General features: G+C 53.1%; 1 protein-coding gene across 5 annotated transcripts in view; it reads right to left on the minus strand.

The window, feature by feature from the left end:
• Positions 1-19541, minus strand: part of LOC123935912 (F-box-like/WD repeat-containing protein TBL1X) — a 209869-nt gene that overhangs the window by 118155 nt on the left and 72173 nt on the right. For all 5 annotated transcript variants that reach the window (XM_045996761.1, XM_045996763.1, XM_045996758.1 and 2 more), the window contains exon 2: positions 16313-16386. The gene's annotated coding sequence lies outside the window, so the exon portion shown is untranslated. The remainder of the gene's footprint in view (positions 1-16312; positions 16387-19541) is intronic.

Here is a 19541-nt window from a genome sequence, read left to right on the forward strand (position 1 = left end):
CGCGAAGCTACCAAAAGTGGGGAGGGGGCATGGGAGAGATTCCTCCTCGGAGCCTCCAGAAAGAACCAACTTTTCCATCACTTGATTTTGGACTTCTGACCTCCTGGGCTATGAGGGAATAAATTCCACTAGTTTAAGCCATTCAGTCTGTGGTTATCCATTATGGTGACCAGAGGAAACTCACCCAGGGTAAGAATGGTATCATGGGGAGAGTCTGTGTGTGTGTGTGTGTGTGTGTGTGTGTGTGTGTATGAATAACATTCTTCTGTAACAGAGGCACATTCTGATATACTGACGGGTGACGCGATGTGGTGTCTGAGATTTACTTTAAATTTCCCTACAAAAAATAACAAAACAGGGAAGGACAGGTGTTGACGGTGGCTACAACCAAGTGATAGATACATGGGAAAATACAGGAAATATTCTGTACGCTTCGAGTATGTTTGACGTTTCCACATTAATAAGCTGAGAGTGTATCCGTCGGGAACTAGCAGGCAAGCATGTAAATAAACTGCCTATGCAACACCTGTCCCAATCTTTAACCAACGCAATCAACTTTTTTATCGATTTTATTCCCTACCCTCTCTGAAAGAGAAACAACAAAAGCACAGGGTCCCCATTCACTGGAGCTGCCACTGCACACTGCCGTCCAGCCATCCCGCCAAGCGACCTTCCCGCCAAGCGACCTTCCCACCAAGCGACCACCGCAACAAGCGACCTTCCCACCAAACAAACACCAAGACTCTCAAAATAAATCTTAAGTTCACAAAGGTCCCCTCCCTCTATGCTCGTTCAGATGAAGACCATCACCAGGGTGAAGGACATATACCCACATCTGTACGAAAATAAGGGACTCTTGCATGTGGTCCGCCGACAGCACTTGAACAGAAAGGAGGGAATCCACCTCTGCTACGGTGGCCACTTCAGGAATGTGACTCCCCATGGGACGCATCAGCAGGCTGCGTGCAAAGCAGCTCACAGGCCTCATTAATGTAATGTAGGCCAAGGCCAACGAGAGGACTGTAACATGGGGGGATCCCACTTAAAGCTACCACCAGCACGCTCTTTAAACACAGGCTCGTAGTTCTGAAGCAGCTTCATTAAGGACGTGTCTGGAAGGGCGGGGACCTTTGCAACACTCCAATCTCTCTAAGGGAAGCTACGGCCGTCTGCTGCCCAGCCTCCCACCCTGACCATGCTGTGGGAAATGGTCAGCCACGTTCTCATAAAGATGCCCGAGTTTCCTGATACATTTATTTAGGAAAAGGCCGGGCCTGATTCCCCTAATCCCTCCTCAGGGAACAGTCTGCTCCAGCTTCACCTAAATTGCACTGGCAAGAAATGAAATCAGAGGGGCAGCCTCGAGTCCGCAGCCTTCAGGAGAAACTTCGGCAGAATCTAAATGAACAAGGGAAGGAGAAACAGGACTCAGCTGCGCTGGGAGGCCCGCCTCCGCCAGCCCTCTGGTCCTCTCATTTGTTCTGCGGACGGTAGGTTTCCTTGGGTGTGACCCTCACATTTCCCATTTCCTTTCAGAATTCGGAGACCTGCACATCTGGACGGCACAGGGACTTGGCCCTCTCCAAGGAGACAAGCTGTGGGCGGAGAACACTTCCCGCAGTGCCGAGCAAATGAGAAGCACGCAGAGCAGGGTTTCTCCTCGGGGCACCACTGCCAGGCGGGATGGGGTCCCTCCCTGCAGTGGGGTGTCCTGGGCGTGGCAGGGTGCTGAGCAGCCTCCCTGGCCTCCACCCACGAGATGTCAGCAGCACCTCCCCAATCTGGACAACCAAAAGTATCTTCTGACACTGCCCAGTGCTACAGCAGAACGGGAAAACTCCCCTCCCGTGAAAATCCGCGATCCTGGAAAGCTCCTCCCTGGGAAGCCGAATCCCCGAAACGTTCTGGGGCAAAGCATGAATTCCGACCCTCCTGAGTTAGCCTGGGGGACAAGAAACGGTAGAACCAGGCCTCATTACCAAAGAGACCAAGAAAAAGGAACTGTGGAGATGCACGCTGAATCAGACTTACTCAGATGGCCTTCCAGAAGGTTAAAAAAATAAAATGAACATTCTTTTCAATAATTACCATGTCAGACCTCACAGGAAAGAGGGCTTTAAAATTTTAACTTAACTGTGTTGCAATTTCTAGGCACTCAAGACGGATGGTGCCATCATTTTCCCAGCACTTAGGAGAACCCTAACACCCTGAGGACAGGCGGTAGTTTGAGGACAGATGGGATGTTACCGCCCATCAGAGCCGGCTCCCAGCCCCGCCCGCTCTGGCTTCCCGAACCCAGGTAAGATAACCTCAGCCATGTCTGTCTGTGCGTGTCACGCACCTGACATTCTTGAAGACGCTCCTGATCCCACTGAGAGCCCGGCTCCATGCTCCTGCTCCGCTCTCCTCCCGGGAAAAGACCGGAGCAGGGGTACCACGCTGCAGCGACCAGGCGGGCGTGCGGCGAGAACGCAGAGCTGTACCTGAGCCTCCATTCCCAAACCGCCCGCTTCTCATCCACGCCAGTTGTGCACGTCTGTCTCCCACGGGGCTCACTGGGAACAAAGATTTTCCCCAAGACTGGCCACGTGGAGATCCCCACATCCATCCCCCGCATCCAGAATCCTCACACGCCGAGGCATCGTGGGCTGTGTCATGGGACAACCGTCTCCAGCGGTTTGCTTCCCTGTGCCTTCCTCCCGGAGCCTGGCAGGAGGGCATGCTTCCGAATGCCGCCTCGGCTCACACGTGCCAGCAGAGAGCCCATGTAACGATCCCTGTTCCGAATGCCAGTTCCATCAGGAAGCGCCCATGCGAGAAATGGGAAGGCCGGTCAGTCACACGGGTACAATCAACACCCTCGAAGCAGTGCATCTGCTTAGCCCCCTTCCCCCCAGTCAGGGGCAGAAAGTTCCCATCATAACCAGACTGAAGGTCAGGGCTCGTGGGACGCCTTGAGCGTCTGCCAGGGCCCTGGGCGGGGACGCGTCGGGCCCATTTCAGATCTCTTACAGCCGCCTGCACCACACTGTCCAGAAGGATCCTGCTCTACCAAGATGCTTCCACTCTCGACTGAAGAGGAATGTAGCCGGCACTCCCTCCCCCGCCTGTGGTTTTACTTCCGTGGTTAGCACACAGACTCATTCGCACATTCACAAATATTTGGGGGGGGGGGGGGGGAGAAACACAATAAACTGCCTGGAACCATAACAAAATGCCTGCAGTCTTTGCTTCAAGGAATTTTACATTAAATAGGATCCAAAATGCCCCTGGGGCTTCCGTGGGAGTGCCAGAGAGCTTACTGCTCTGAGTGACTGCCATTTAACTCGGGCGACGGGCTTCCAAGCCGGTGACACATCTGTCCTACCTCCATCTCTGCGTTTTGGAAATAGGGTAAAAATCATCTTCAGGGAAGAGAAGCATCATGGGTTCACTTTCTTTTTTTTTTTTTAACCATCAATATTACCTGCTTGGCAAGCCGTCCAAGCTTCCTCAGGACGATAGATGCCGCAAGCATTTCCAGGATCCCGAAAAGAAACGGCCAATTCAAGTCCCATTATGCCCGGCGCGGTCTCGCTGCCAAGGCCGCCCCTGTATCCCATCACAGGCGACCCATCTGTACTCGGACACAGGACGGCTCCTGTGTGAACGGCAGCACCTCCGCCCACGCTGCCCCGCCAACAGAGCCCCATTTCAGCCCTCCATCTCCGGGGCTTCCTCCTGCCTGCCCCCCAGCCCGGCAGCGACTGACTTTCCACTGCAACGCTTAAACACGTGTCACTAATCACAACGCTGAGTCTCCACAGCGGGGCCACCTCTAGCCGCAGCCCTTTGGTTTGGGGGGCGGGGCCTTGGGGAGCCGGGGAAGTGGGGGACCACCTCCAAAGGTGTGTGCGCTGGGGACAGCTATACTGGGAGCACTCCCACTGATTTCATCACCCACCGAACGGGAAGTTAGAGTGGCCCTGCGATTATCCAATGAATGGTTTCGGCCTTTGCCCAACAGTGCCAAGACTGGTTTGTAAAAGAGGACCTTTCCAAATGCTTTCTGGGTCTCTCGGAGAGGTGAGTATGCGTACCCGGAAGTGAGAAGGGCGTCTTTGGGCACCGCAGCCCCCTCTCATGATGCTGGGGAGCAGGGCTGTGCGGAGCTGGGGCTCAGGGCTCCCTGTACTGGCTCTGAGGGAACACAGTGCAGAGGCAGAGAGCTCCGCCTGCCCCTCATTTAACGACTAAAGCCAGGACCCACTAAATACCTAAGACTGCCATTGTTACTGGTCTGCCTGCTAACGAACGTGGACTTTCTATTTATTCCCACACTCAATGTCCAAGCCACGCGGAGGTGGAGGCCTGGCTCACTGGCCTCGCCTCGGCCCCACCAGATCCCATGAGCAAGCCACGTCTGCACGCACGAGCCTGGGCTGCATCCCCGAGGACCACGCCGGCCCTGTGAGTCTGAAGCAGGCTTCTCCACCACGGCGCTGTAAATGCTGGGGTCCAAATCACCCTGTCGGTCACCGTCCCCCGCCCTGCAGGCTGTTGAGCACCACCCCGGCTCTCCGCTCCCTAGATGCCACGGGCACAGTCCTCAAGTCAGGACAATCACAAAGGCCTCCAGACAGTGCTAGATGTCCGGGGAGGGGGAGGAGCGGCAAATGCAAAATCACCCACGCAGAAAAGCCCTATTCTAAAGGGCTACTGGTTTCCAGGTCTCCACCTGGATGTGATCTTTAATGAGTTAAAATTAAATGAAACCTATAATTGAGTTCCTCAGGCCCACGAGGCTCATTTCAAGTGATGAAGAGACCCTTGGGGCTCGTGGCGCCCCCAACGGCAACACAGATATGAGCAGCCCCCTCTGCACACAGAAAGTCCTGCTGGAGGTGATTCCAGGTTATCCAAGGTCTTCACTGGGCTAACACCCCCGCATGCTTCCTGAAGACCTCAGCGGAAGAGTAACTACCTGGTGGGCACAAACTAACACTGGGACATCTGAGGTTCTATGCTCAGGAAAATAGGAAAAACTTCCTTTTTTTTTTTTTTTTTTTTAAGTGTCATGCTATTCAAAGAGTTAAACAAAACAAAACAAAAAAAACCCTGGAATTTCTACAGACTGACCACTTGACCTTAAACTTATAATTTTACTTAGTAGTTAACGTCATTTTTTTGTTTGTTTTTTTTTAGTCTAATGAATACACGATGTTAAGTCCGTTCCCGGTATATGCCTACTGAAGCGAGAAGACATTTACTCTAAATCTACATGTAATAAATGAAAAAACTACAAGCCTGGAAGGCATTCAGATTGGCCTACACTTTCAAATTTGGGTAAAAGGAAAATGGCTGACAGCCACTTCAGTTACTGATCCCAGCAAGATCCATGGAGCCCACTAGACCGCCAGCCTCACTGATCACGGTGCCATGATACCTCACCAGGGACTCCTGGTGTCTGCCCAAATATGGAGACACAGACCATCCTGACTCGCAGAGAGCCCACTCATGCATGAGAATCTGAGCAGTTACTAACCGATGGGCTGGGGTGGGGGGGTGGCGACAAAAAGATCCAAATGCATTTAAAAGTACCCTTATCTCACCGAGAACCTATAGTAATAAAAATAATAAATCACCTTTTTTTAAAGGTTTGTTTATTTTAGAAAGAGAGCGAGCAGGGGAGAGGGACAGAGGGAGGGGGAATCCTAAGTAGACTACGTGCTGAGTGCAGAGCCCAATGCAGGACTTGGTCTCACAACCCTGAGATCATGACCTGAGCAGAAACCAAGGGTTGGCGCTAAACTGACTGGGCCACCCCGGTACTCCAGTAAATATAACTTTTAAAATGTACATTTGAGAGGACGCCTGGCTGGCTCAGTCCTTTGGTTCAGGTCATGATCCCAGGGTCCTGGGATTGAGCCCCATGTCGGGCTCCCTGCTCAGCGGGAAACCTGCTTCTCCCTCTCCCTCTGTGCTTTCTCTCTCCCCCCACCCTCAAATAAATAAATAAGCCTTTAAAAAAATGTACATCTGCATCCTAAAAACCTTCCTATATTGTCCTGATAGGCAACAGCTCATTGGGTCCGTTAGAGCTTCATTTGCAGGCATCCCCATCAACACTGGTACCGGGTTCACGGTAGCATCATTCATGTGGTCAAAGAGCAGAAACCACCCAAGTCTCTGTCAGCTGAGGAATGGGGAGACAGCAGGGGATCATTCCATACGATGGAGTGGCATCATCTGGCTGAAAAGGAACACAGCTTTGACACGTGCTACAACATGGCTGGGCCTCGAAGACACGATGCAGAGAAGCAAGTCACGAAAGGCCACATATTCTCTGCTTCCATTTAACAAAATGTCCCAAACTGGGAAATCCAGAGGGACAGTGAGCAGACTAGTAGCTGCCAGGGGCCGGGGAGGAAGACCGGAGAGTTGCTGTTACGGAGTGCGGCGTTTCTTTTTGGCAACTGAAATTAAGATCGTGGGGACGGTTGTGAAACTCTGTGAATATACCAAACACCATGGAATCAGATACTCTGAATGAATGAATGGATGGATGGATGGGATGGTAGGTGAATTATGTCTCCATGAAGCGGTTCAAAACATACCCTTGGTGAAAGCTACTCTCGCCCACCTAGCACGGACTGTGAATGATGTACGCGCTCAGAACACACAAGTCCTTCTCCAGGACGGTTCACACAGCCAAGCACAGGCCATTTCCACTCCGATGAAGTGAAGCGCGGGTCATGATGGTCTGGGGGTACTCACCTACTTGACTGTAGCAACCTTTTCAAAACTGCTTTTGCGGGGTGCCTGGGTGGCGGAGTTAGTTAAGCGACTGTCTTCATGACAGTCCTGGGATCAAGTCCTGCATCCCGTTCCCTGCCCAGCAGGGAGTCTGCTTCTCCTTCTGATCCTCCTTCTCAAGCTCTCTGTCTCGCATATAAATAAATAAAATCTTTAAAAACAAAACTGCTTTTGCACTCTCTACACAGGACACTTTTTCTTGCTGGAGACTCTCCGACATACGGGGCAACGAGATGCTGTCTGCTCACCTGAGCCCCCTCCTCCATAGTCCTACACAAAGTGTGTCCTAGCCACCATGCTGGAAGGCAAGTCACTGACCAGAGCGCCTCGTGTCTAAGCATCTGGCACATTCTGTGGTACGCTCTGGCCGTCACCTGTGGTCCCGCAGAACGATGTCACTGCCATTTCCCAAATCCCCGCATGGCCCAGTGCACCGACGTGCACATGCTTTTGTCCTCTTGAGGAAGTTGTACTGAAGGTTTACTAAGACGTCCGGGAAGGTCCCCTCCATGCTGGAGGTGGGCCTCTCCTACACCGGTCCCTGCCCGACACGTGTGCGGTGTGCTCTTCCCAGCCTCTGGAGACGAAAGACCCGGGAACTTGTTTTGGCCCCTGGCACCCCCAAAGCTCCCGGGATGCGGGGCAGCTCTGCCTGCAGCTCGGGAGGCTCATGTGGCGTACACGACTCGGCCCTCTTTCTTGGCCCGGAGGAAGTCCAGAGTGTGACAGGACAGCAGTAAGCCCAAACCCGAGAAGTCACAACAGCAGACGTCTCTCCCCGACAAGGTGATGGATTCTGTCCCATTGGGTCACGCCAGCCCTTGCGAGCCACGGTCCAGAATTTCTTTATTCACAGGTTAACGGCTCAGCACAGCTGCAGCGTTTAGAGGTTTCCAGAGCCATAAATCCATCTGCTCCCTGCTTACCTGAATTTCATACAAGAGTAATATCCTACCCTGCATCCTCTGACAAGGACAAACAGCTACAGAGCACGAAATGACCACATTCTTGGAGGCAAACACTGGGAAAAGGACTCAGCAGCAAACGTGCCGTCTGCAACTGAAACTTGGGGGCTTAGGGGAATCCATATTTTGTAAACCCAATCGCATGTGGTCACACAGAAAAATGTCTTTAAAGCAGATGGAGAAGGGGTGCCTGGGTGGCTCAGTGGATTAAAGCCTCTGTCTTCGGCTCAGGTCATGATCCCAGAGTCCTGGGATCGAGCCCCGCATCGGGCTCTCTGCTCCGCAGGGAGCCTGCTTCCTCCTCTCTCTCTGCCTGCCTCTCTGCCTAGTTGTGATTTCCCTCTGTCAAATAAATAAAGTATTAAAAAAAAAATAAAGCAGACGGAGAAGATACTAAAGGCCAAATACGGTACTTCCGACAGGGAGGTTTTTTTTAATGAAATAATGAATGCACCCAATAATGTAATTAATTTTAAAAAGAAACCATAAATTAAAATTTAAAATCGTACTTAAAATTAATCAGCAATATATAACAGAGATTAAATGCAGCCCCATAAATTAAAATTTAAAATCGTACTTAAAATTAATCAGCAATATATAACAGAGATTAAATGCAGCCCACCATCTAAGCCGGAAAAATCCTCCTGCTGGGAGGACCTGCCCTACAAAGGAAGCTTTTCTTCAGATTTACAAAACGACAAGTGGGTGAGAGTGTCTTATTTCATTAGTTTGAAATAAAAAAGCAATAAAAAAGTCATTTTGAGGAACTTAAAATGCCACGAGAGCACTTTGTGAAGGAAGGTAAACTGCTCCACTGGCTCTGGCTCCTGCAACAGGCTTTCAACTGCTTCAACGAGCTCTGCGCTGGCTCTCCACCTCTCTTCCCACCGGCAACCGGCAACCGCAAAGCCCATCTCAGCTGCCGCAGCCCTCTCCATGCCCCGCTCCATCCCTAGCTCCCAGTGCTCGGAAAGCACTCATTATCTGCACAAATGATCCCATAAACCCTCGTCAGTTCTGTCCTACTTCGCACCAAAATGTCAAAGAAATGCACTCTGACTGGGGCGTGTGATTAGTCAGACACCGAGGGCGGCTTCGAGACCACGCCCGTAAGGGGAGAGCACTGGGATGAGTCCTGGGGGAGTGCTGGGATAGGTAACCGGCCGGACAAAGTCAGAGCCCAGTGCTAAGCCCTGTGCCATGACAGACATCGTGTGTCAGAATAACCAAACACCTTCTCACGTAAAGATCTCAGCATGCTGGCTGCAAAGATGCCTCCACAGAGCATCCACGCACAGCTCAAGTGAGGTCCCAGGAGGTGGGAAGAAGAAAGCCCGTTCAAGGACAGGTGCGGGATGGTCCAGTCAGAGAGAGGAAGGAGGCAGGAAGGAGATCCCACTGCAAGAGCGCATGGTGGGAAGTGGGAGGCAGGGGTGCCTTTCTGGAAGCTTCTGCGCCTGCTTTCAATACTTCCACTGCTCCTGCGTTGGAAGCTAAGCAGGAGAAACATATAAAGCTCATCTCAGAAGAGTACAGTTGATTCCTGAACAATTCAGGGCCTAAGGACCCCCACGCCCCACACAGCTGAAACCCTGTGTCAAACTTCCAGCTGCCCCAGAATGACCGGGAGCCTTACAGACAACATGAACAGTCAGTTCACGCATGTGTAGCACGTGACCTGTATTACACACTGTGTTCTCATGATAAAGTCGGCTTTTATTAGTCGGAGAAAAGAAAACGCCATCAAGAAAATCGTATGGAGGGGCACCTGGGTGGCTCAGTGGGCGAAGCGTGCGACTCTCGATTTCAGCTGGGGTCCTGACCCCAGGGTTGTGAGGTGGAGCCCTGCACTGGGTTCCGCGTTCAGCAGGGAGCCCGCCTGAGACGGTTTCCTCTCCCCGTCCACCTGCTCACACTGGCCTGTGCACGCTCTCTCGCTCTCTGAAATAAACACATCTCTTTAAAAAGAGAGAGAGAGAGAAAGGAAATCATACGGAAGAGAAAATAAATTTACAGAACTGCACTACATTTACCCAAAAACCCCTGCATCTCCATGGACAACCCCGTCAATCAAGGGCCACCTGTGGTTCCGAAGACAGCAGAAGGCTGTGTTAAGAGCACTTGAGGGCATGCCGCAGGAACGGTCTGGCAGTTTCTGTGTGGGCACAGCACAATTTCAGCACGCGAATCCACAGTCCTTGGCTAGCTCTGTCTAAACAGCAGTGACGAGCCGGTCACAGGGGATCCCACTTGAAATTATTTCGCTGTAAACCACTCAACCATCCACCAGTGGACGAACAGATAAACTAAACGTGGTCTCTACACAGAACGGAGCATTACTCAGCGCCAAAAAGGAAGGGCATTCTGACGCATGCTACCACGGGGATGAGCTTGGGACATACGATGCTAACGGACATAAACCAGGTGCAAAAGACAAATACGGGGCTCCTGGGTGGCTCAGTTGGTTGAGCGACTGCCTAGCTCAGGTCATGGTCCTGGAGTCCGGGATCCAGTCCCGCATCGGGCTCCCTGCTCAGTGGGGACCCTGCTTCTCCCTCTCCCACTCCCCTCTCATGCTCTGTCTCTCTTGCTCTCTCTCAAGTAAATAAATAAAATCTTAAAAAAAAAAAAGACAAATATTGTATGATGGCACCTATAGAGATACCTAGAACAGGCAAATCCAGAGACAGAAAGGGGAATGGTGCGTGCCAGAGGCTGGAGGACGGGAATCCATGTTAATGGGGCAGAGTTTCCACTTGGGAAGATGACAGAAAGTTGCACAAAAATGTGAACGTAATGACAGTGAGGCGAAACTCTAAAGTGTAACGTTAAGGTAGTGTATTACATGATATGTGTATTTCAGCACAATAAAAAACTATTTTTTAATACAAAGAAACACATAAATTAGGAATAGAAATCCAGGCCTAGAGCCTCATTCTTTTCCAAATTTACAGTCACACTGAGCGTTGGAGTCACTGTAGGAGGCCCAAGGCATGTAACTGGCCACCGTGGCGCTTCAGACCCATGCCAGGGCCGACAGTCAGTACTAGGACAGGGACAGAGGGCTGGAGTTTACACACGCAAAGTTGTGAGCCATGTCCCAAACCAGGTGACCTCAACACGACTGACACTTGGGCCAGGTGACTCTCGGGTGTGGGAGGGCGTGAGGGAGGCCGTCCCGGGCCCTGGCAGGTGCTTGTCAGCCTCCCGCCTCCAGGCCTAGATGTCAGTGTCCCGTCCCCACACACCCCCTGCGGCTTGAAAAGCAGGGCTCCAGACTTTGCCACGTATCCCCTGGGGGAAAAAACACCCCCGCTGACAACCATGTCCTGAACTGAGAGACACCTGGGAACCACCCCTGTTTACAAAGCAAATACTAGGGGAAACAACATCCTGGTTTATTACAAGAGACAGTACTGAAAAACGTCAGAAACCAAAGAACTGTCTCATCATGTTGAGGCCCCTTCCTGGCTGTGTCACGACCAGCACCTAAAGCCAATTTCAGGCGTTTAATTCATCAAGAACTTAATTAATGTCCGTGTGAGTCCAACTGCAACGTGAAGAAAGTCACTTGACTCTCAGTCCGTCAGGTGGGAAGAGGGCGCACTCCTCCCGGCTTGCCTGGGCTCCAGAGAAAAGCAATACCTGCTTCCCACAAGGAGTCGCTCTCCTGATCACCTGGAGGCCACGTCTGCGCGGCCCCACGTGCACGTCTGGGCCTTTGCAAAAGCGGGTGAAGCACAAACAGAGTCTGAAAGAAAACAACACCGAGTACATGCGAGCGGCACACTGACAGGGAGCGCCTTTACAAAGCTGGGTCGTGTTCTCCAACAGCACTGGCCAAGGACCTTTCACCGGCGGAGACCAAAAAAAGCAACTGTGTTCTTGGATTATCCACACGGAACTGACGCCTTTAAGTGAAGAAGCGATGGTTCCAAGGTCACCTCTGAGGCTTAACTGCTTTGGGTAAGACAGTAAGACCAGCTCAGCCACACCCCGCTCCACCCCCACCGCGCACTCTGAGCCTGCTGGAAGACCCCTCTGGGGCGCCACCTTCACTAAGTTAGAATGAAACCCCCTCAACGGGGCTGGTGTGCAACACGACGCACCAGCCAGCTGACACCTACCAGAGTCCCCGTCTTGTCCCTATTATAATGCATGGTCCTTTTCTAAGATTTTATTTTATTTATTTCACAGAGAGAGAGACACAGTGAGAGAGGGAACACAAGCAGGGGGAGTGGGAGAGGGAGAAGCAGGCTCCCCACTGAGCAGAGAGCATGATGTGGGGCTCCATCCCAGGACCCTGGGATCATGACGTGAGCCGAAGGCAGACTCTTAACTGACTGAGCCACCCAGCGCCCCACAGTGCCCAGTCCTAATCAACTCCAACACGAACCCACCCTCCAGGCTCCACTGCACCACTGCTCTGAGCCACGGCTCCCTCTGATCACAAGCACCTGGGTCTTTCATGCCCTTCCTGGACTGTACGAATGAAGAGGAACCGGTAAGAAGTGGTCACCCATCCTGTGACTTAGACGGCAAGAAGGACAGCAGTGGGAGATAAATGAGAAAGCAGACGTCAAATGTTTAGAATAAGACGCACACACAAGCACACCCCCTCCACGCCGGGCAAGCAGCATACAGCCCAGAAGAAAACACTGAGTATCTCGGCGTTCTGAGTCACTTGCGGGCTGTGGGGTGGGGAGGGGAGAAAAGAAGTAGAAGAGAAGCGGGAACACACACGGACTCTAAGGGACAATCCGCAGTGTCCTGTCTTGTGCTAAAGGACTGCCAAGTAGGGATTAACCTCCCACTGTACAGAGGAGAAGACTGAGGTTCCAAGGCGCTAACCAGTTTCCAGAGGTCCCACAGGGCGTGGCTGATGAAAACAAGAGGGGAGACCAGGGCTGACGGACTCGAGGTCGGACCCACGTGTCTCTCCTTCCTCTGATCTCCCAGAAACAGCGACGGCCACGCGGAGGCAAAGGGTACCCCACGTTTTAGTGTTTCGATTCGATCAACCTGCCCCACCACCGTGGAAACGAGCAGGCCCCCCTGAAGGCAGCTCCTGGAGACAGCGCAGCTGCATGGCTAGTCCTAGAGAGCGCAGCCTGGTAGTTCTCCGCAGCAATGGGCAGAGCCCGCGGGCCTGACCCCCACAGCCTGCCGATTAACGACAGCCCCCGGGCTTCCTGCTGGCCCCGCTGCCGAAGGAACTAGAAGTTGCCTCTTTGAGCCGCTGCTTCCCCATACACAGCAGTCCCCCGACGGGGAAGAAGTTCGCCGCTGGCTGGGCTCTGCTCCTTTCGTGGCCACTGTGCCTGCCTGCGAAGGCAATCGTCCCCAGAGCCACAGCTCAGTGCCCAGTTCCCTCCGGGTGGCCAGGGGGTCTCACTCTCCAGTCAACAGGGTTCTGAAGGCAGGGAGGCCCAGCCCCACGGCCGTCCCTTTTGAACACAGCGGCTCGAGAGGGCTTCGGCCAGCTGGAGGCCAGTGCAACCGCCCGCTCCCCCACGGGACCCCGGGAGCCCCACGGTCTTGCTGTGCCATCGTTTCTGTGTCTGCTCCACGGACCCCAACATGGGCACCAATCTCACAGGGCTGCCCGAGGAACAAAATGGGGACTTCAAACGCATCTGGTCCACCCCAAAACCTGTGCACAGATGTTCACAGCAGCGCTACCTGTAACAGCCCCAGCGGGAAAGACCGCAAACGCCCCGGGACGCATGGCTGGATCAATGAGCTCTGGGACACCCACACGGCGGTACAGCTCGGTGGCGGTGGACACCCACCGCCTGGACAGACCTCGAGGGCTTTAGGCCAAGGGAATCAAGGCAGTCTCCGCACAATTCCATTCATGTGACACTGTCGAGATAACGGAACTCCAGAGACGGAGACCCGGGGTGGCCAGGCCTCGGGGAGGGCGACCTAAAGCAGCGTCATGAGGAGCTCGGCTGGTCACCTAACAGCATGCGTCAGATTATGGCACTGGCTGCATGAACGTGAACGTGAGACACCTGTACACGAGTGTGCAAGCATGCACACGCAGACACACACAGTGCACGTGAATGCTGGTGAGATGCAGAGAAGGTCTGCATCTGGTCCACAGGGCCAGCTCTGTGACCCACCCATTTGTGACCAAATGCTGCCATCTACCCCTGTGAGAGCACAGGTCTCGGATGGTGATCCCCCATTACAGGAAGGTGGGGGGGAGGGCTGTTCTGTTTCTGCCTTTGTGCCCTGGCACAAACCTCCCAGCTCTGTTTCTGCCACTTCCTGTGAGTCTTACATCAATACGGAACAGCACCTTTCAAAGTGACTGTGTGACTGATGAACACATGCACAAAACGGGCCCCTACTCATACAATGGGACAGTATTTGGCAAGAAAAGGGACTGACACGCAGATGCGTCCTACCACACGGGAGGGGCCCTGACGACATTATGCTGAGAGACAGGAGCCAGCCCCAAAGAACAGAGCGAACGACACCGAAGTTTCCACAGAACGCCCGGGAACGGGCAAACCCGCAGACACGGGAAGTAGACTGGTGCTTGTCACGGACAGGGGAGGCAGGGGTGCAGGCTCTAATACGACGACAGTCCACAGATGGCTCTGGCGGAAGGACGCACACCGCGGGGGCACAGTCTGCGAACCCAGCCAAGAGCACCCCAGCACGCATCCCCTCCGCGAACTGTCTCAGGGAAGGTGTGACCAAATGCCGCCGACATCTGGCACACACGTGTTTTGGGACCATCTTGTCACAACTGCTGTTCTTTCTGCCCCGTGCGGGCTAGTTCTGAGCACCCCTCTGGTGCCCTTTCAGTCTACAGGCTGTCCCTGCGATACTGACGGGCTTGCAGTCCCCGGGGCCGTCCAGGTTGATAAGCCACGACAGCCCTAGCACTAAGAGTCAAAGTCTCCTTCGAACACGGCATAGGCACCGTCCGGTCACAGCGCTCGCCCTTCCCACGCACCCTCTCTGCTCCTCCCCCATCACCCGTCACCAACCCCCACCCCCCAGGCTGCTTTATCAACTTTCCCTATTAAACAAAAAGGAGTGGGGTGCCCGGGGAGCTCAGTCAGTGAAGCGGCTGCCTTGGGCTCAGGTCACAACCCCAGGGTTCTGAGATCGAGCCCCGCATCAGGCTCCTGCTCCACGTGGCATCTGCTTCTCCCTCTGCCTGCTGCTCCCCTCCTTGTGTTTGCTAGTTCTCCGTCAGATAAATAAAATAAAATCTTTAAAAAAAAAAAAAAAAGGCTTTGCTCTTCCCGACTCCTTTCCTTTTGCCTACAACGTCAGCCCCCGCCTACCCGCCTAGAACGAACTTCCGCACATGTCTGTACTCCGCATATCCATCGGGAGTCTCGCCTCCAGGAGGAACGTCCAGCATCCTCAGTGGCTCGGCCACGTGCTGTTCAGCACCCTGCCCAGAACTCAGGGCAGTCCGGGTGGCGCAGCTGCGTAAGTGTCCGCTTCAGCTCAGGTCACCATCCCGGAATCCCAGGATCCACCCCCCCCGCCGAGCCCCACTCGGGCTCCCCGCTCCACAGGGGGTCTGCTTCTCCCTCTGCCTCGTCCCTTCCCCTGCTCCTGCACACACATGCTCTTTTGGGTAATAAATAAAACCTTTAAGGAAATAAAATAAAACTTCTGAAAAGAGCGCTACTCAGAATTCCCTCAGCACGGACCATCTACACCATGCATGGGACATCCATTCCCACCGCGGCTGTCTGCCGCACCCCCCACCTCATGGGTACACAAGGCCTCGCCCCCCCAAAACAAGACACATTTCCCACATCTCTGTATACGCCCCAGTGCTCCAGAGGCAACAGACTGAACCAATGGTCATCCCAGAGACTGAAGATCTTTCATACCAAGTGCTCTGAAAAGGACGTCCTTGATCTGAGAGGACGCCCGGCCTCTTCATAGACCGGGTGGGTACGGCAGCCACAAGAGCGCTCCAGGCCCCCAAAGGCCTGTTCTCCGGGACTCTGGACTGTTTCTGCTCTAAGGACAGCCCCGGAGGGGCTGAGAATGAGGGAAAACACAGCTGTAGGGGCCGCCGTCAAAGGCCGTGGCGACGAGGTGGTTCTGAAGGACCCTGGCTGGTCCACAAGCAGTTATATGGTGCCCGTCAGTCCGCACACACATACCGAGAAGAACAACAAAGAACGGGGCGCGTGGCGGACCAAGAGTCAGAAGCCCTTGCTGGTCACGAGTCACCTTCTAAAGACAGAGAAGGCCTCAAACGCATCTGGGAAAGAAGAGCAGGAACGATACTTCTCTGCAAAGCTGCAGATTGTGCCAGCCATCTCCATTTCTCTTTCCTGAAGTCTCGGACTTCCAGAAGCTCAACAGAAAGAAGCATGTCAGGCAGACACACAGCATTTTCTGGCTAGCAAAACTACCTGTTACAAGAAATCTTGAGAAATCACCATTTCCAGGACTTAGAGCCAATACAGTAACATTTAATTTTTAAGCCCAGAAAATATGAAGAGGTTGACAGGATATTTATTACATAATAAGAAATCCATTTTTACAATTTCACTTACTCAGAGCCAAGTGTAGGCAAATCCCTTCTTCCTTCGAGGGTTTATTTCGAGGCCTGTTTTCTGTCCTCAGTCACCTGTTGATGACAAATAACCAAGTAAGGCAAAAGCAACCATGAAAACATCTTGAAGTACACCGCTGTCCATGCCACAGGCCCGCAGATATCTGAATCAGGGAATGACAAAACCGGACGAATCCCTATGTCAGAAGTCACACAACCACCACCGCGGACTCCTCAGCGTGCTCCCCCAGTGAAGGCACACAAATCTGGTCGGTTTTATTATCGTGCGAGCAATTAGGAGCCTATTACTAGGGAATGTCGAGAACTGAAAAAATCCACTCCGCTCTTACCAGACACATCTTGTCCTACCCCTCCTAAAAAATGCTACATGAAAACACAGGTATTTCTACATTCAACCCAACTCAGCAAGTTTCTACTGACGACGGCGCATTCAGTCTTGCGGAAAATGCAAACGATGCTCGTTGCGGTTCCGGTATTAGGGACACACGGTGCCTGGCCTTGCGGAATGTTCCCATGTCGGCAGGGAGCAGCGGGGCAACCTGGTGATGGAAGAGCAGGGACGATAAACTAGAAAGCAAACGCCAAGCGAGGGCACGTTGGGTGACAGAACTGCAACTCCAGCTGGTGGGAGAAGACACGGTGACCAGGGCAAGGAGTTTACTCACTTTGGGGCCTGGGGCAGCATTCTTTGAGGAGGGAGCAAGAATGGGGGCGAGGCGCCACCATGCGGACACAGCAAGTGCAAGGGTCCTGTGGTGAGGCTCCCCGTGGCAAGAAGGAGGGAGGCAGGCTAGTGGGCTGGGCACCAGAAGTCAGTAATGGCTGGTCCGGGTCACAGAGGACCTCGCAGCCCACGGAACGGAGTCGGATCCTGCACAGGCCCCTCTACACCTTATGCTTCACCCAGCACCAGAGTTAATGAGAAAAGAAGACGTGATCGTCCGGCTATTTTAAAAAACCCTTCAGGGGCTCCTGTCGTGCTTAGAACAAAATCCAGAGAGTCTCTTGCTCAACGGAGAGCCACCAGTGACTCACAGGGTGCTGGCATGAAACGCGGTGTACAGGGTTCTAAGACCTTCTGACCTAGAGGACTTACGGGGCGGGGTGGGGGGCTGTGGGGGGAAGCACGTGTGATGGGGAGGGGAGAGGAGAACCCAGCATGACTTCTAGCTTCAGGGCTTGAGCAACAGTTTGGAAGGTGGTGCCATTTCCTGAGATGCAGGTGGACGGAAGAGAAGAACAGCAAGACTTCCTCGCGTGTTCACTCTGAAACGCCCATGCTAGCTATCAGTGGACTACTGACGAGGTCACGAAGGACCCCAGTCTGAGCCCTCAGGAGAGGGCACGGCTGCAGAGTTAATTCTGGATGTCATCCTGTAACCAGGATCTTCAAACGCTCCGCACCTGAACAGGAATGCCCAAAGCCGGGTTTCTCACCCCGGGCACGGTTGTCACCGGGGATCAGATAACTCCACTGGGGAGGGACTGCGCTGCGCACTGAGTGGCAGCCGTGGGCTCCCCCCACTAGATGCTGGTAGCAACCCACACATCCGTTCCCTTTGTTGTGATCACCCAAACTGACCCCAGACGTTACCAGCCGTCCCCTGGGGGGCACAAGCGCCCTGCAGAGAACCCCTGGTCTAAAGATGGCTAGCCGAGGATGGAACGCTGAAGGGAGGCGATGTCGATGAGAGACGGGTGTGCAGAGGGGTAGGAGGAAATCCAGGGGGTTGTGGGATCCTTGGCATCTAGGGACAGATATCTCTCAGAAATCATGGAACGACGAGCAAATAACAGCCACTGATACAGATGACGAGGACAGCAGATGACAGGATGACAAGAAACCAGTCTTCTCTGCGCATGCTCACTACAGGGAAGAAATCTAGAGAGGCTTCACAGAGGCGGCAGCATTCCCGTTGGCCCACGAAGTCAGGCGACAAGGCAGAAAAGGGGAGCTGCAGCTTGAGTGGTTCCAGAGGCAACAAAGGCAGGCAAGAGGGCACTGAGGATTCTAAAAACATCAGGTGACACTCTCGGGGTAGTCAGGAGAGGCGACGGGTGCAGCACAGTTCCAGGGCACTGGGCAGGGGACAGCACGAGTGCCCCATCCGGCAGAGGTAAGAGGAGGCCACCCAGGCAAGTTCGCCCTGCAGACAGCCCACTCCCAGCAGGGGCGACTCCAAAACACCAGACAACCCACAGAGTTCCTCCCGAGCACGAGCCCGGGACCCCCGAGCTGAGCCAGCCGCGATCTTTCTCTTTTTCTCTAAGCTTACTCGGGCTCATGCCCCTGGCACACGACGCTCAGAGTCCTGAACTGTGTGAAAATGCTGACACAACTTGCCAGACGCCTGACCCACTGCCTGACCCCCTTCCGTCTCCATGACGCAGGAGTATTATTACTCTTAACACTGTTGTATCAAAAGAGAAAAAATAAAAGTTATACGGGGGGAAAAAAGAAGGGCAGATCTACACGCCTCACTTTGCTCCCAATTAATTATAAGAAACTCCCTCCGGACCAGATAGTCCTCAGCTGTGAAATTGAGGGTATTAAATTATTTATGAGGTTTCATCCACATCAAAAAATCCGAGGAACCATTTTCCTGTCGACTTCCTTTGTAAATTCTAAGGGAAAACACTTGCAAAAAACTGAACCAAGAACTTGCACAAGGATGCTGGGTGGGGGAAGGGAGGAGGAATGTCTACATCTATGTGTCCCACAGCCAACCGACCACGGAAATATATCTAAAGGCTGCAGTATTTTCCCCAAGTTGCCGTAATGATTAACATTGGCACCCCAGAGAAACTCAAGTTGTACCATCATGAAAACAATGCAAAAAATCCAAAATATGTTTTCAGAAGCCACTGAGCATAACAGAGAAGCTGCAATTTCCTCCTGAGTCCTTTCTTTTTTTAGTGAGCCCTGAATTACCCGGGCCAAGAGCCAGGGGCTAAGCCACATACTGGCAAGAGGAACCAGAGAATGCTGAACACTTCATCCGCCATGAGGTTCAAGTTCTGTGTAATGAAGCCGTTGTTTCCTGCATTACACCAATACTGAATAGCATTTTTATGTATGGCAATGATTCATTCAGTAACCGATTTTAAATCCGTTAAATCAGTGGTTCTCAAATGCGGCAGTCTCCCGGGGGACAGTGGGCGATGTCTGGGGACATTTTTAGTTGTCAGGACTGGAGGAAGAACGCGGC

This window comes from Meles meles, chromosome Y, assembly GCF_922984935.1.
Source record: "Meles meles chromosome Y, mMelMel3.1 paternal haplotype, whole genome shotgun sequence".
NCBI lineage: Eukaryota > Metazoa > Chordata > Mammalia > Carnivora > Mustelidae > Meles > Meles meles.